Source organism: Ursus maritimus, unplaced genomic scaffold (genome assembly GCF_017311325.1).
Source record: "Ursus maritimus isolate PB19 unplaced genomic scaffold, ASM1731132v1 scaffold_19, whole genome shotgun sequence".
Taxonomy (NCBI): Eukaryota; Metazoa; Chordata; class Mammalia; order Carnivora; family Ursidae; genus Ursus; species Ursus maritimus.
Genome location: NW_024424341.1, coordinates 21,857,664 through 21,873,588, shown reverse-complemented (window position 1 = coordinate 21,873,588; position 15,925 = coordinate 21,857,664). Strand labels below are relative to the sequence as shown.

Genomic DNA, 15,925 nt, shown 5'->3' with positions numbered 1-15,925 from the left:
GGCCGGTAGAGGAATTAATCTTCCAGTCACCGCGACCGGCAGAGGTAGGTGCTGCTTTAAATTATGAGGGAAACTCTTCCAATTTCTAAACGCAGGGCCCATTTTATCAACAAGATATATATGACTGCAGAGAAATAACATGGTGACAGCCCTCCTTCCCACCCTTCTGCCTCGCTGTCCCCCTACACCAGCTGCGGCAAGGACAGACGATAAATCAAGCTTAGCCTCTATCCCAGACTTTCTTCCCAAGCTTCTTCTACAAAGGTGCCCATGGTCAAGAGGAAATTGTGCCTCGAAGTACCAGCTCTCCCCTGAGAGGCCGCCCTCCCTCCACAGACCAGCATTAGTAGCTATCATCTCTGAAACACCTACTCTGTGTCCCACACCAGGCTTGGTCCTCACACACTTAATCCTCATGATGGCCTGAGATGGGATCCCTAATTTAAGAGGTGGAGACACTTAGCCCCGGACAGGTGAAGTAACTTGCCCAAGGTCACGTAGCCCATAGAGTGGGAGCAGGGTCAATGGGTAGCCTCAGCCCCACGCTCTTAGCCAAGCTGCTATTCTGCGGCTACCAGGCGTTAGGCTCTGAGAGCTCATGTTTTTTTGGATCTTGATAAATTAAAACGTTCCTATCTCTAAAACGATGCTTGGTTTCTTCTGGATCACTTTATTGTAGTCAAAGCAGGCTGTGACCTACAGCTTATGCAGGATGAAGGCGTATCAACAGCTGAACATTGCTGATAAGACACCAGGATTCCAGAGAAGGGAGCCGGTGTGTGTCAGGAAGAGACAGATGGTAGCAAGTAGGTATTCACCGCTGAGGGGCAAACAATCCGGGGCTGGGGGAGGGGCCCCTCTTCTGTGTATCTTCCATCTCTGCATCTGTTGCAGAAATGTGGTTGGGACTGTAGGAAGGGGCCCTGGGGCAATTTCTCCACAGAGAAGCAATGTGAGTACAAGGTAGCTCTCAGTGAGCATTGACCAGCACTGGTCAGGCTCTTCACCCTTTATAAGCACCATGATCTCATTTAATCATCACAGCAACCTGAGAGGTAGGTGTTGTCTTTCCCTCACATTTTACAGATGGGGAAGCTGAGGCAGAGAGGTAGTAAAAGGGGTGGAGCCAGAACTTAGATCCAGCTTGCTCCACGCGATTCCCGAGCCTACACTCATTCTCTCTGGTTCCACATGGGAGGAGAGCCCCTGGAGGGCAAGACTTGTGTCCTCTCTGTCTTGTCCCTGGGTTTCTCCAGTGCCTTGGGCAAGGCCTGCACAAAAAGGGAGCTTGGGAGCCATTTGAATCCCAAGGAGGGAAGTCAGGGGTTGGTTGCTCTGTGTGCTTGGGTGTGTGGGGGCAGGCTGTGTGAGCTGCCCTCCGTCATTCTCACTCACCCACTGCCACTTCCTTCTGCTCATCCCTCACCCCACCATCCAGCCCAAACGCAGGATCTGCAGATGTTTACAAGCACTGGCAGATTGTTGGAATGGAAGACATGTTATCGTCTAGGGGAGTAGATCAGGTCTTAACTGAGGAGTTTGGGTCTGGGGTGGGCTCCAGATCGATGGGAAATCAGTCTGGCAAATTCCATCATAGGAGAACCTTGGCGCCAGAGGAATCATGAGAGGTGGAGGCTGAGGTTGGAGGGGCTGGCAGTGGCCAGACCATGAGGGGTCTCAATCATCGTATCAAGAGACCGTCCTTTATCTCCAGGGCAAAGAGGAGACAGGGGTGAAGGAGTGTGGTCAGAGGGTTTTAGGAGAGCCCTCTGACTGCAGACTGTGGGGCAGGGTGGGAAGTGGGGGACTAGGGAGGAGGCTGCTGCCAGGGTCCACGTGAGCATGGAGCTGGGGTGGAGGAGGCTAGGCCATGGGCCCACACTGTGCAGTGCTGCGAACAGAGCTGGACTCAGGTGAACGCGCTTCATGGGCATAAGGCCACTGCAGAGTTCCTTTGCCTCTCTGATTTGATGTGCTCTGAGCAGGCCTCAGGGACTGCCCTGATGCATCCCTACTCAGCAGATAGGGTCCCAGGGCCCCCTTTGGGGCTGGGGTGGTAGCCAGGGCCATGGGCCCCTGCTGTGCCAGGCAGAAGTCTCTGCCTCCAGACTTCTAGTCCAGTGCTGGGACTGGGAGCCACAACTGAGTCGGAAGGCTCTATGTGCCCCAGGCCTGCATGTGGGGCAGGGTCTGGGCCTTGCTTCTTCTCCATGCAGATGCCACTGTCACCTCATTTATAGATGAGGATGCTGGGTCTTGGTGAGCTGAAGATTTGCCCTAGTTTTGTGGTAGATCTGGGATTTGAACCCAGGCGTGTCTGATAATTCATCAAATAGTGGCACCAAGCAGGGGAAGAGAACAGGATGTGGTGGGGGTGGAGACAGGAGAGCTGGGTTCTGTTTCTGGTTCTATCACTCACTTGCTGTGTGACCTTCGGCATGCCCCTGCCTCTCTGGACCTGCTTGCACTCTGTCTAAAGAGATGCTTATTCTTGAATGTTCCTCCCTCCAGGGTGGGTGAATGGGTCTGAGAGGGGTGGGGAGGGGGTGGCAGCCGGGTGAGCACAGTGGGTGTGAGGGGAGGCGACAAGATCCAGTCCCGTGTCAGGCGGATGGGGTCAGGGCTGGCTCCAGTCTGGGGAACGTGCAGGGCAGGGAAACTGAGGCAGGTGATCACTACCAAGTCCTTGCTGATTGTAGCACACAGGCAGCTCTCCAGTCCATCTGTCTGGGTACAGGGAAGCGGTCTTTGCAGCCTGAAGCTACCTGAGGAGCACTGACAAGGGAAGGGCACCGAGACACTGGAGGCGCTGAACCAACGTCTTTAGACCTCTAGTCCTGCCCGCTCCCTCGGAGAGGCTGGCTAGAAGGAAAAGAGAGGCCATCGACTCAAATCTGACTGATGGCTCCTGTCACAGGAAACTCTAAGGACATTTGTCATACGTCCACTTCCCTGGCAGGTCTGGCCTTAGCTCACTTCTTCCTACACTGCTGAGGCTGCCAGGATGAGGCCAGTGAGGTTGCTGGAGGGAATATGGGGAAGAGGATTCAGGCACCATCTTCCCTCTGCTTGCAGTTGGGTGGTCCCAGCCTCCTGGCAGGGATGTGCAGAGGGGCTGAGGCAGGGGACACGGCAGGGCAGGCTCACTTGCTTGTGTGTTTCTGGATCTCCTCCTCTGCTTTTTTAGGGTAGCCTCTCCGCCCACTTGCCGATACCCGTCCTCTGGTTGCCAGGTGTCCATGATGGAGAGATGTCAGAGTGCTGGGGGGATGTCTACATGGTGGGGCTGGGTCTTGGAGGACAAACCAGAAGAACAACATCAGAGGAGGGAGGAAAGAGCACAGAGGGGTGAGGTCCCAACAGACCTCAGGACAGGAGGAGGTGAGCCGGGGGTGAGGCTGTAGGAGGTCACCTTGATGGCAGCTGAACATTGGGATTATGGAGGTGAGGAAACAGCAACTTGGTGTTCAGGATTCTTCTTACAATGGGGATGCGTCTCTACAAGAAGTCAGCTAATGTCATGTCAAGGTTCTGAAACATTTTACTTGGCCATTTGTCACATTATAAGTGGGGTAGATTAGAGTGGAAAGGAGGATTGGAATGTGAAGTCATCTACCATCAATCCTCTATAAATTCAGCCAACCAGTCATCCACCCTCCCATGTACTTATCTACCTGGGCGTCTCCTCAACGTTCACTTGATCATTCATCCATCCATGTATTCAGCCATCCGTCCACCCTTCCATCCACTCACCAATACTCACTAAGTGCATATTCTGTGTCTGGACGTGTGCTAGACACTGCGAACATGATACAAATCAGACCAAAATGAACCTCTCAAACCGTGGGAAGCAAGAGGTCCCACACAGGTGCCCCAGTGCCGAGAGGAGAAGCTTGGGACATGATGGAGCTCACTACTTTCCCTTCACACAGAGTGGCTCTGCTTCCAACTGTTTACCGATCAGGCTTAACAGGAGAGTGCTCCACTGCCTAGAAGATTCTCAGCCACTACCTTAAAATATAACTGGAAAATCTAAGTGACTACCCACAGGCCTTTCATGCTTCCATAAATATAAGATGAAAGTGATTTGTTCCACTATTAAGATACCACTTAAATAAACTCACCAAAATTAACTCATATGTACTATCACTTCTACATATCTAAATTCTGTAAGCTTACTGTCTTATTATTATTCGCTAAAGTTGGATCTCTGGTTTGATGGATAATTTATTTATTGGCTGGCAAATTCACTGTAATGTGTCACAGACCACTTTTCCCTATTTCTACAGAGCGAATGGTGAACTGGCCGACATTACAGAAACAAAGCCATGACAGAATTAGGCTTTCCACTTGAACCCCACCAAACTCTCATTTTCTTGCTAGAATCATCACAGGCCCCGACCTCCTCATTTTCTCTCCTCTTTTGTCAACACCTAATGTTGGCTCTTAGGCTGTTTTCCACAAAGAACACAGGTTTTTATAACACTGGCTGAGTCACGGTCAATGCTCCATGAGTAGGAAGTCATGTAATTGTGTTGGGGGAGCAGATCTGGGGGGCTGGCTTGGCCCACCCATCAGCTGGGGGGATTAGCTCCCACATTCCAGCTTGCATTACAAGACTCAAAATCATGGCCTGGAAAAATGACCATTTACTACAACATGGACTTTCCAGGAAGTTCATGAATAATTGATATGTAACATGTTAAATTTATGAATGCCACAAATTATCCTCAGCTATCCCACCACAAGCTGGTCCAGGCTCAAGCCGTGTACTTGAGCCACAGTATTCTCTTCCTCAGGTTTTGCTTTGGCTTTTTGCTTTCGTGGGTTCTGATTCTGGAAAATGTTAGAGGTGATGGGACTTTGTCCCCTGCTCCACAGAGGTTCCCTCAGCTCCCAGAATTTATGAGGCCATCTGGGAAACCACCAGGGCAACAGTGTATTAAAAATAACATCCCAGAAATAGAGAGAGCTTATTCTGGGAATGCAAGAATGGTTTAAGACCAGGAAATCTATTAATATGTCACTTCCGTAGGTAGGATGAGAAAAACTAGTAGACGAGGCAAAGCCAGAGACCTCTCGGCCATGATAAATCCTGGTGATCTTAACTGATTGTTAACGTCACACTGAGCCACAGAGCTTTGGAATTGTTTCTCAGCATGTGGCTCGTGGAATATGAATTCCTAGAAATATTATGAGATGTTTGGGAAAAGCGTTTTATCCCCTGAACCCCCAAGATTGCTTTGTAGCCCTTAGTGGTCTTTGGAGCCAAACCAGCCTCAGTACCAGGCTCTTTATTCACCAGTATTTGAGAAGCGTCACTCCTCAGCCACCTTCCTTGGGGGGAAGCCTAGAGCTCCTCTGCCAGTGCGTCTTGTCCTAGGCTCTGGCTAAGTAAGACATAGACGGTCCTGGATTCAAAGCCTGGCTCTGCTTCTTGCAGGCAGGGCCCTCTGAGCACTTCACCCCTCTGAACCTCTATCACTTCATCTATAAAATGGGAACAGCAATCTCTGCTATGAACTATTCAAAGCACACTGCCCAGCAGGATGCTCGCACATAGTGTGTGCTCAATATACGACAATGAAACCTTCAAATCATAAAGATAACCCCTAGACATAGATCTAAATGTGAAAGGCAAACCAGTAAAGCTTCAAGAGGAGAGCACCTTGGGTTTCTTAAGCAGATACAGAAATATCATTAAAAAATTGATAAGTTTGACTATATTAAAAGAAAGATCTTTGGTAGGAATTTGGGCTTTGAGGTGGGCAGGGGGCCAAGGAACTAACAGGACTGAGATGTGCACAGGGTCAAGGCCATGGCTGGAGCAAGCAGAAGGTTTTGAAAGACTTTCTTAATACATTCATCGTTTGCAACCTGCCCCAGGACATTGGAGAACGCTTCCCACGGAGGTTCCTGTCTGTAGAGGTGCTTGGAAGTGGTTAAGAGATCCCAAGACACAAAAGGGTCCTTCTTCACATCTTTGTGGAACAATCCACTTTTCCACAATTAGTTGCTTCCCTTTAATGGGTTAGTTCTTTGCCGGATACTCAAGAGAGAAGCAGCGCCATCAGTTACGACAGTTCAATGTCAAACAGTATTAATGGAGTATCATTCGTCTTGTGATGATACAGGAAAACTACTTTTGCAACCTAGGCCTCGTGTTCAATGAGGGGACCTAAAACAGCCTTTCTTCAAACAAGTGATAAGTAAAAAGCCCCGCAGGATTCCTTTTCGGTTGGAAAAATGCAAGTCTTAGCAGCAGCTGACAGGAAATGTGCGATATTTACCCGGCCTGTCTTTTGAGGATGACTCACATGACCGGTCCCTTAGGCGCCTCTCATTACCTATGTTTCAATGTTCGTGTCCGTTTAGTACCTCCATCCTGCAACGGTTTCTGCAGCAGAATGACGGTCCTTGGGTACTGAATCAAATTTACAAACAGACCCTTGTTCTGTTTTTATGATATGTTTTTGCTTTCTGTTCTCCGTCAAAGCCAGTGCTGAACAAAGAGAAAACACTGTGTGCACCTTTTTCCTCTTACATGTGTTCGTCACCTTGCCATCCCCGTGCCTCTCGTAAGAAGACAATGGCGCAGAGCTGGGCCTCTTGTTCTTGTGCGCTTAAAAATAAATCCTACTGCGAGAGAAATGCTGGATGTGCTAGGACCGAGCAGGAATTGAGATCGAAATGATGGGTAAACGTTCATTAAATCCTACGCTGAACTTCCGCCCCAACTGTGGTGATTCTATTTAGTTCAGTGTTTTTATTTAATACTCAATATAATTTATATTTCAAAAGCATTCAAAGAACACTCCACAGGTTTCTGAATATACAAATCCTGTTGTAAATTACACAGTGTCTGAGAATTTGATAGTCATGTTGTTTTAGATAATTGGATTTTACGCTCAGTAGATGCGCCAGCGCGCCCGTTCGCGCAGCTGTCATTGATCATCCTGCTCCCTCCTGAGGGGGGCGTGGGGGTGCCCAGGGCTGTGGTTCCCAGCCCTTAGGGGGTGGCGGGGACACACGGCGCACAGACCATAGCCGCCTGCGCTGTAACCACAGTCCTGAAACTTTTGGGACCACTGTCAATATTTTAAAATGTTGGAGGCAACTTTTTATCTCAAAAAAAAAAAAAAGAGATTTTTGAAAAAAGTTTAAATTATGTCATGAGCAACTCTTTTCATTTCATTGAACCGAAAACCTGAAATTTCAAAAATAGATACTCTTTAATAAGGCTGCCATCCAACTTAAGAGGGGCCCACCTTGACTTTTATGTTTATAAAATTTTATTCTTGATGTTTTTATTGCACCACCCCCAATCCTCACCCTTATTCCCATTCCTAGGGGAGACAAGTATTATCCAGGGCCTGAAGAGCCTGGGGTATGGGCACAGAAGCTCTGGAATGACTGTCTCTAGCAAGGCCTAGCGATCACCTACAGACATGGAGTCCAGGTATGGTCCGGTGGGCAGAGGGAGCAGCCTCTAGAAGCTGACTGTTGGGGGACTGATGGAGGACACAGTGTTTAAAAGCAGAGAGAAGCAAATGGAGAGGACTCTGGGAGTTGAAATGTACTCGAGCTCCTAGAGGGGTCAGTGTGGCCAGTGCCCTGGGCTTAGATCCAGAAGCCCTGCTTTTGAATATAGTCTCTCCTCTGGCGGGTCCCTGGGCGTGTGACTTCTCTCTACTGGGGCCTCTCTCTTCTCTCTGGAAAGCAAGCAGGCCTGCACACTTCTGCAGTGACGTCAAAGAGGACGTCCAGTTTTTCCCAGTCACCCTGGGCACAGTTCCAGGTGCCGGCAGAGCTGATGTTCAGGTGAGCTAATCTAGCGTAGCTCTTGGCAGAGAAATGGCAATGTCCTTACACATTCCTGCTTGTAGGAAAATCCATCTCCTCTCCTCCCACTGCACTTGGCTTTGGGATGCCACAGGTGACAACTCTGAGGACCGTGCTTTCCTTAGCAAGATTTCTAGATACAGAAACCATTTTCCCTTCCACCAACCCAAGGCTCAGTTTCTAGATTTTTCCTTTTCCCACACTCCCTGGTTGTGGCAGAAGAGGCTGGACAGTGGTCCAAGTGATGACAACGGTGTCTTGGTCCAGGGGACAAGATGGAGTCAGATTTGAAGGTGAATCTGTTAAATGGGGTTGGCAGTGGATGAGATGGAGAGCAGTGAAAACTGACAACATTCGGGGCCTGAATGCCAGGAAGGACTGAGCTGTCACTTAGTGAGATGGGGAGGAGGATGGGCAGTGGTGGGGGACCGCGAGTCAAGATGTAAGGTCTTGACATGTTACATCTGAGATGTTCTAGAGACCCTGAGTGGACATCTGAGTGGACATACATCTGACTGGGATAGATGGTTGGCTGTATGAGTCTGGAGCTCAGGGAGAGTCTGGAGCTGGACGACATTGCCCCGGGAGCTTACTGCTCGGTGAGGGGGTGGGCAGTGAAATGCAAGAACCCTGCGAGCCGGGAGTGCTCTGCAAAAGCTGGGGGGTACTGCTGCCATTACAGGTTTCCCCTGCTATCTGAATGTAGAGCATTCCCGTGAAACCTTTCGTAAGCCAAAATTGTGTAAAGTGAAGAAGCGATTATCAGTCATTTATTTGGAAAAAAGTTCTAGCATTTCCAGACTCCAAAAATAACCTCTCTTAGGCTTTTCTGATACCTTAGGCTACATCTTGCTAACGGATGCACAGAATTAACTGAGATAAGGCACAGATGCTCACAGACACAGTTCTAAGCTCTGGTGGCTGGATGTAGAGATGCTGCTGGGTGTGGTTTTGGGGAAGGAGCTTGGTGGGGCCGCTCTTGCTGCCTGGGGTGTTAGCTGCCTCTATTATAATGGCTTGCTTTGAAACAAATGCTGAACATTCTTTACTTTTTGGAAAAGCAAAACTGTCTTCCAATTTCTTTTGGTTAGGGAAAAGAGGTACTAACATGGGTCTTTTGTAAAAGTGAAGTGGCGTAACTCAAATGGTCAAAAAGTGGGGAATACCTACAGTATTACCACATTAGGCGTTCAAGCTGAAGCGCATACCTTCCTGCCAGGGACTTTAATAGAAAATGTGCGTTTAAAAGTAAGATTAGCGAGCAGATGCCAAGCACCCACTGTCATCAGACTCTGCTAGACCAGAGAGCTCTGAGGACGGGCAGCCAGGACATTCGTGGGGCCATGAAGTCCTGCTGCAGAGCAGACTCTCCATCCAAGGGGCGGGGATGAAGGCGTGGACTTGACTTCACCTTGTCCTTTTGGCCATCTGTGGTTTAGCTAAAATTGAGTCCTGGAAAGACTCACCTGGGGTGTATCCCTGGCCCCATCTTTTTCTCACTGTGTCACCTAGACTAGTTCCTGCATGTCCTTGAGACTCAGCTTTTTCATGTGTGGAATGGGCACACTCACCCTTCTCTTTTAGGGCTGCTTTAAGGAAACCATGTGAAGAGATGGTCATAAGGCCTTGTAAGCCCTTGACCTGGGATAGCTCACTGGATCCTTACAGCAGTCCTCTGAGGTGGAGCCTTTTATTAATCCCCATTTTACAGATGAGAAAACTGAAACTCAGAGAGAAATGTCTAGCTGAAATCACTTGTTCTGTCTATTCCCTTGCCTGCTCCAAAGTCAAGACAATAGCAAGGAATGGACAGGGGTTTCATTCCACAGGCCAGTGATCCTTGGGCTGTGCTTGCTTGTGTTTCAGAGAGCCTGAGATTGCTTGGAGGCTCGGTAGGAAGGAGTGCTGCAATTGATTAACAATGTCTGCTCTGGGCACAGGAGTGGCAGATGCTGAGTGTGTCCCATCATTTGTGTTCCTTGCCCTCAAGTGCTTCCTTCTGTTGGTAGCCAAGTCTCCGCAGAGGTCACTGTTACAGTGAGCAGAACAGAAAACAGTAGTATCTGGTCTGGACCCCAGATTTCCCTCCAAAGTCCCTGTGTGTCTCCAGAGCAGACAGACTCTGCTCTGTCACTAAAGATGTGGGTAATACGAAGCTGTGTAGTGAGGAGGTGGGCAAAAGGATGGGACTTTCAAGCTTCTTGAGGATCTTCTCAGTGCTTGGCACCAACTTAGATTCTCCTTGTGGAGCACATTCAATCTGAACATCACACCAAAAGGCTGCTATGACTGTTTCCATTTTATAGAGGAGCAAATTGGAACTTTGAGATGTTAAATAGCTTGTTCCCGATAGCACAGCTGGTAAGTGTCAGCACCAGGCTGTACACGAACCCAAGCACTATCTACCACGTAACACTGATTCTGAGTGAGGGAGACCCAAGCCTGCCCAGAGGCTCTGCCAGACTGTATTTCCTGCCAGCCTGTGGGCAGCCTTAAGAGCTTAGCAGAGACAAACCCCAGCTGACTTCTCTGTGGATCGGTGGATGCTACCTTCCCTGCCTCCTTCCTGCTTTGAGACAGGCTCAGTCTCTCTTGGGTTCCCAAAGCCCCTCCTCCCCCAGATCTGTCCCCCATGGCCAGAGGAAGGCAGGCCACCCCCATGTCACAGGGAGCTCCATGGAACCGCCATCTGCCAGTGGCTAAGAAGAGGTTAGGAAGCATCTGTTCTTGAAGCCTGGGTTCTGGGGGAATCCTGGGCCACGCTGCCCAGCTGGGGCCAGATGGAGAAGGCTCCCACGCTGCAGGCTTTCCCAAGGAGGCAGGCTGGTCCTCCTCTACCTCCCTCAGTGGCTTAAGGCTGGAAAATTGCTCACCGGCCTGGCACTTGCAGGCAGAAGACCCGACTTCCCACTTGCAGTGGCCAGAACCCTCTGGGCTTCCCCTTGCCTGTTCTTGCCTCCGCCCTCTGCCTTCAGTCTTCTCACGGCAGAACTCAGGGGAGTGGCTGTCTCTGGGGGGCAGGGATAAGCTGCAGGGCCTGAAAGGTGAGATGGGTTCGGAGGGCTGCCTGGGAGGAGTCGGCCCAGCCTGGTATGGTTAATGCCTGAGTGACTCTCAAGAAGCCAGGGGACAGTCCTGCCTCACCCAGTGTCTGAAGCTGTGGAAACCAGGCAGATCCCTGCCCGTTGCCAGGCTCTCCCCCTACACCAGCTACCCTTCCCTGCTCACTCTTCCCAGCCTCCTGAGCTCTGACTCCTAGGAGTGGGGTCTTGTGCGGGAAACGCTGGGGCTTATTTTTCCTCTTGGGGACTTTTTTCCCTCCTTTCTCAATTGGCAGGGGGTAGGGGTGTAGAAACCCAATGCGAACAAGCTATGGCTCCTACCCCAAGTTTTCCAGGTTTTAATGGACTTTGGTATCTTCCTATGTACTGGGATAGATAATTTTGTGAGCCAAGAAGGTTAAAGCAATTTCTTTAGATGTCTAAATTCACAGCACAGGAAAAGAGGTGTTAAAAAAAAAAAAAGAGGGTGTGTGTCCATGTCAGGGCCCTCCTGGAATTTCTGGTTTCATTCCTTAGAATGTTCCTGTGTCAGGTGTTTTTAGAATGTCTGGAGCTCCATGGTTCTGCATCCCTTGTATAACTTGTGTGAGGGTCTCTGGTCTGTGAGCTGAGGAGTCCGTCCACAAGGCATCTGCCTTGTCTTGATTCGTTTACTTGTCCAGTTGTTCAATACACATTTACTGAGGCCGTGATTTCCAGGTTGAGCCTGAAGGGTGGCCCAGATGGGGGCAAAGCCTGGATGGCAATCTAATGACCCAGTTTGGAAACCCCTGGGTCTCCTCGGGCAGTTGATGGATGTGCTAGAGGGGAACTGAGGGTCCCTTCCAGATTTTGGGTCTGAGGGACTGAGTCAGTGGTGGTGCCCTAAAGCAAAGAGCAAAATCAAGCCAAGCCAGCTTGGAACGAAGAGCTGTGTCTGGGACAGGCTGAATTTGAGGTGCAGGGGTGTGGGCTGCCCAGGAAGACAGACAGCAGAAGACAGAAGAAGGAATATGAAGGCAGGCAGAAACTGGGGGGACAGTGATCCTTGGAAGCTGTTGGCCTAGAAGCTGCAGCTGAAAGCAGAGAGGATGAGGTCTAGAGGGTTCGGAGGGGGAAAGCCAGGGTGGGGTTTGAGCCCCAGGGACCCCAGCATCCCAGGGCAGGTGTGGCAAGGATCCATCTTCCCCCACTTCCAAGGGACACCACCCATGGATAGTCAGAGGACCAGATGCCCAGAGGGGCTGGAGGAGAACCCAGAGGGCTCAGTGAACCCACAGGAGGAGTCCTCAAGAAAGCTGAAGTGACCAATAAGGAGAACCAGAAGCTATGGGCTGGATTTAGTGACACAGAAGTGGATGGGATATGGGGTGGGGGTGCAGAAGCCAGATCGAAGTAGGCTGGGGTTGCTGAAAGACGGGACAGTGAATACTTCTTAGACATGTTCAGAGAAAAGGGAAGGAGTTGGATTGGAAAAGATGAAAAAGAATCTGGCAGAGGAGGAGAGGGAGGATGAAGGAAGGGGTGGGTCTGGACAGCCCCACGGCACTTGGTCTGCCATTGCCAGCGACCACTTCTCCAATGAAATCTGAGCAGATCCCCACCAACATATAGGCATAAGCACAGCTGCTCTGGCTGAAGCAGTGGGCAGTGAGGGGCTGAGGGTTGTGCCCTCTCATGCCCCCCTTGCCTTCCCTGGAGCCTCCCAGCAGCCCCGAGCTCCTGGAAACCCCTGGCCTCAGACCACCCCTTCATCTGAGAGAGGAGGTCTGGCTGCCTGAAGCCACAGAGACAGTCTGGTGGCAGAGTCAGGAGCTGCAGCTTCTCCCCCATCTACCGCCTCCAGCTCCTCATCCAGTGTTTGACTATACATTTATTCATTCAACAAACATTTATTGAGTGCTCACTGCATGCCAGGCACTGGGCCTGTAGGGGGAGGCGCGATTGAAGAGAGGTGTAGGAACCGCTTCTGAACAGCCCAGAATATCCACGACCACATCCTATGATCCTCAGGGGGTGGGTATGCAGAGGGCTGTCCTGTGCTGATGGCCTCTATTTGTGTAGACAGGGCTTCACGGGGCCTGGCTTGGCCCCAGAAAGTTCTGGAAAGCCCTCTACACTGAGCAGCCCGGTTTTACCCTTTACCAGCCTCCTCCATTCCCAGCTGCTCGAGGGGGCGAAGAGATCATTCCAGCCCACTGTGGGGGCAGGTGTCCCTGGGTGGCAGCCTTTTCACCTGGCTTGGGACTCCAAGCTTCAATTTCCTGATTATGCCGTAGCAGCAGTGACAACAGTAACAATAACTTACCTGGCTCCCCCTGAACACCGCTCCGGGGACAGTGAATCCCACTGTCACCGTATGTCGCGGGGCATGCCTGGTGATGGTCCCACCCAGACCGGATACGCCAGTTTCCTCTACCCGCCCACAGCAGCTGTCCCTTGATGTTCAAAGATTTAACAGCTGAGGTTTCGACTATTTGGAAGAGAGGACCCTGACTCCAAGATGAGTGACATGTAACCAGTGGTACATGTTTGAAAGACATTGGTGAGTGGGGGTGAGGGATTCGCTAGAGTGAGCATGAGGGAGGGGAGATGACAAATAGATAAGGGGGGGCTAAGGTGGGGTCCTTGATTTCACACAGACTCGTAGTCCTGAGTCATCCAGGAGAAGGGATATCCTCCCAAACTGCACCAAGTGATGGTGTTTTTGGGGGCACAGGGGACACAATGAGAGAAAGCAGGTGGCTGCCATGGGGACAGAAGGGGACCTCGGGGTGAGGGTGGGGCGGGTGGAGACTAGGGGAGTAAGCCAAAGGGGGCTGTAGCCTTGAGCCCCAGGGGTACACCTGATTGAGCCCATCGCCTGGGTTTATGGACATCAGGGAGCCATGAGAAGAATGTTATGGGCAAAATCATCTCAAGGCTTCATTAGATGAAATGAATTAGTAAATAAGGGGCTTCATGGGGGGGATGCTGCAGGGAGGGTTTCCTTAGGACAGTGAACTCTGACGAGTATGTTCTATGGAGCACCAATTCTGGGAGACATTCCTTGTGGTCAATTAAATTTAGGAAGGCCACAAGGCTTTTTTTTCTATGGCAGCCTTACAACACACATCACCACATTAAAGGCTCTGAAAAGTCCTGTGGTCACAGAAGCTGCTTAACTTGTCTCACTCAGCATTTCCCACATTCATTTGGCCATAGAATTAAAAAAACAAAAAAGTAATCCCATTAATATCCCTCAGAGGAACCCCACCCCACACTTTGGGAAGTGCTGATATGGAGGAATCGGTAAAAGGGGGATGTCTCTTGCAGATGTCAGGGGTCTTCTGTCTTCTCCCCGCCCATTATAGCACACCAGCCCCTCATCAGACCCTTGGAGGTCTCTGGCCAAACATCCTAGAAACATTCTCTGCAACCCTGACTCCAAGCCTGGCCCTTGCCTGGCCCCGAGCCATGGAGGATGTGGGGAGGAGACTTACAGGGACAGGGACGTTTGAAGGACATGTAATCCTTGGAGCAGAATAGCGGAGCCAGCCTGCCCACGTGCAGAGTCCTGACTTCGTGTAAAGAAGGACCCGCCGCTCACCTGCAGAGACACAAACAAAGAGATGATGGGGATGCCCATACAGCACCCCCTGACCCTGCAAGCTGGACACTCATGTCCCTGGGCTGTCCACCTCTGGGGAAAAGGTGAGGACTTTGACAGCATGTGTCCAGACTGGGGGAACTCTGGGCTGAGGGGTATGGGGGTTCTGGGGCCGGGGTGGGGCAAAAAGTGTGTTGGAGTCTCAGTGGTGGGTGGAGGGGAGGAAATCTCCTCTGGGTGGACCCCTGAACAGGAATGAGAGATCCCTTGGAGTTCTCCTGTCTCATGAACCTGTGAGATCCCACTGCTTGAGACAACTGCAAGGGACTATGGCATTCTGAGCATCTTATAACTAGAAGGACCTTTAAAGACCAGCCCGAGGTCCTCGTATCACAGAAGGGGAACAGATCTGCAAAGGGTGAGGAACTAGTTCAAGGTCCCAGAGCTGGCTTTGGAAGGGTGTTTAGAATTGCTTAACTGAAACCTTATTATTATTACTGTTATACCAACACCTTTAAGGGGATGATGCTTTTTTCATTCTCATTTTATAAATAAGGAAGTTGAGGCTCAGAGAGAGGTAATGTAGCTTGTCTAAGGTCACACAGCTTCTAATTACAGGCTGGGACTAGAACCTAGGTCTGTTGGACTCCAAAGACCCCATTGTCAGCTAGCACATCACTTAGAAGGCGCCTAATAAAGGCCAAGAGAATGAAAATGTCTCTTCCCCTATCTCCCTGTCCCCCATGGGAACTTGGTGTGATACCTGAATGTCTGTGCAGCAAGAGAGCACCCATTTGCAAGAGAGGAAACATCCTAAAAAAGTAACCCAGCCTCCCATGCTGCTAAAGATCTGAACTGGTTCAGTCTCTCCTGAGCTCCAAGTGACATGAAGCTGTATGAACTGCAGGGAGATATGAGTGTGGTCTTCTCTAGGGAGTGTGGTCACTAGACTTGCAGAAACCAAACTGCACCTTTAGGGGTTGCTGAGCAGGGACCCTGGATGTAGAGCTCAGTGGGCTCTTGCAGGGGAAAGCTTGTAGCCAAAAGCCAACAGGCAAAGAGCCTGTCCCCTCCAGGTCCCAGGAGGCAGCTGACCTCCCTGATCCTGGGGATGACACTGTGGACAGAACTTTTGTGTAAGAATAGGTCCAGAGGTTCCCATCCTTATCTCCCACAGACATCCTTTTTATTATATATATATATTTCCCCTCCAAATGGGAACCACGTTTTGATGGAGACCACTGGCCAAATTGCACTGATTAATACCATTTTTTTTCTGTTTAATAAATGAATGAAAGGCTTATCTTTGGAGAGCCTGAGCTCAGAACTCCAATCCCAGAGTCCTGGTATCAACTCTGCCACGTCCTGGAGTGTGACTTTGGGCAAAGCACTTCACCTCTCTGAGCTGCAGTGTCCTCAGGGGGAAAACAGGGTCAGGCCCGTCACTGGCTTC

The 15,925-nt window shown here is 50.4% G+C and overlaps 1 pseudogene; it reads left to right on the top strand.

Moving 5' to 3' along the window:
* The first annotated feature begins 5,798 nt into the window (after nucleotides 1-5,798).
* On the top strand, nucleotides 5,799-6,172 carry LOC121103385 (annotated as a pseudogene).
* The last annotated feature ends 9,753 nt before the right edge of the window (nucleotides 6,173-15,925 follow it).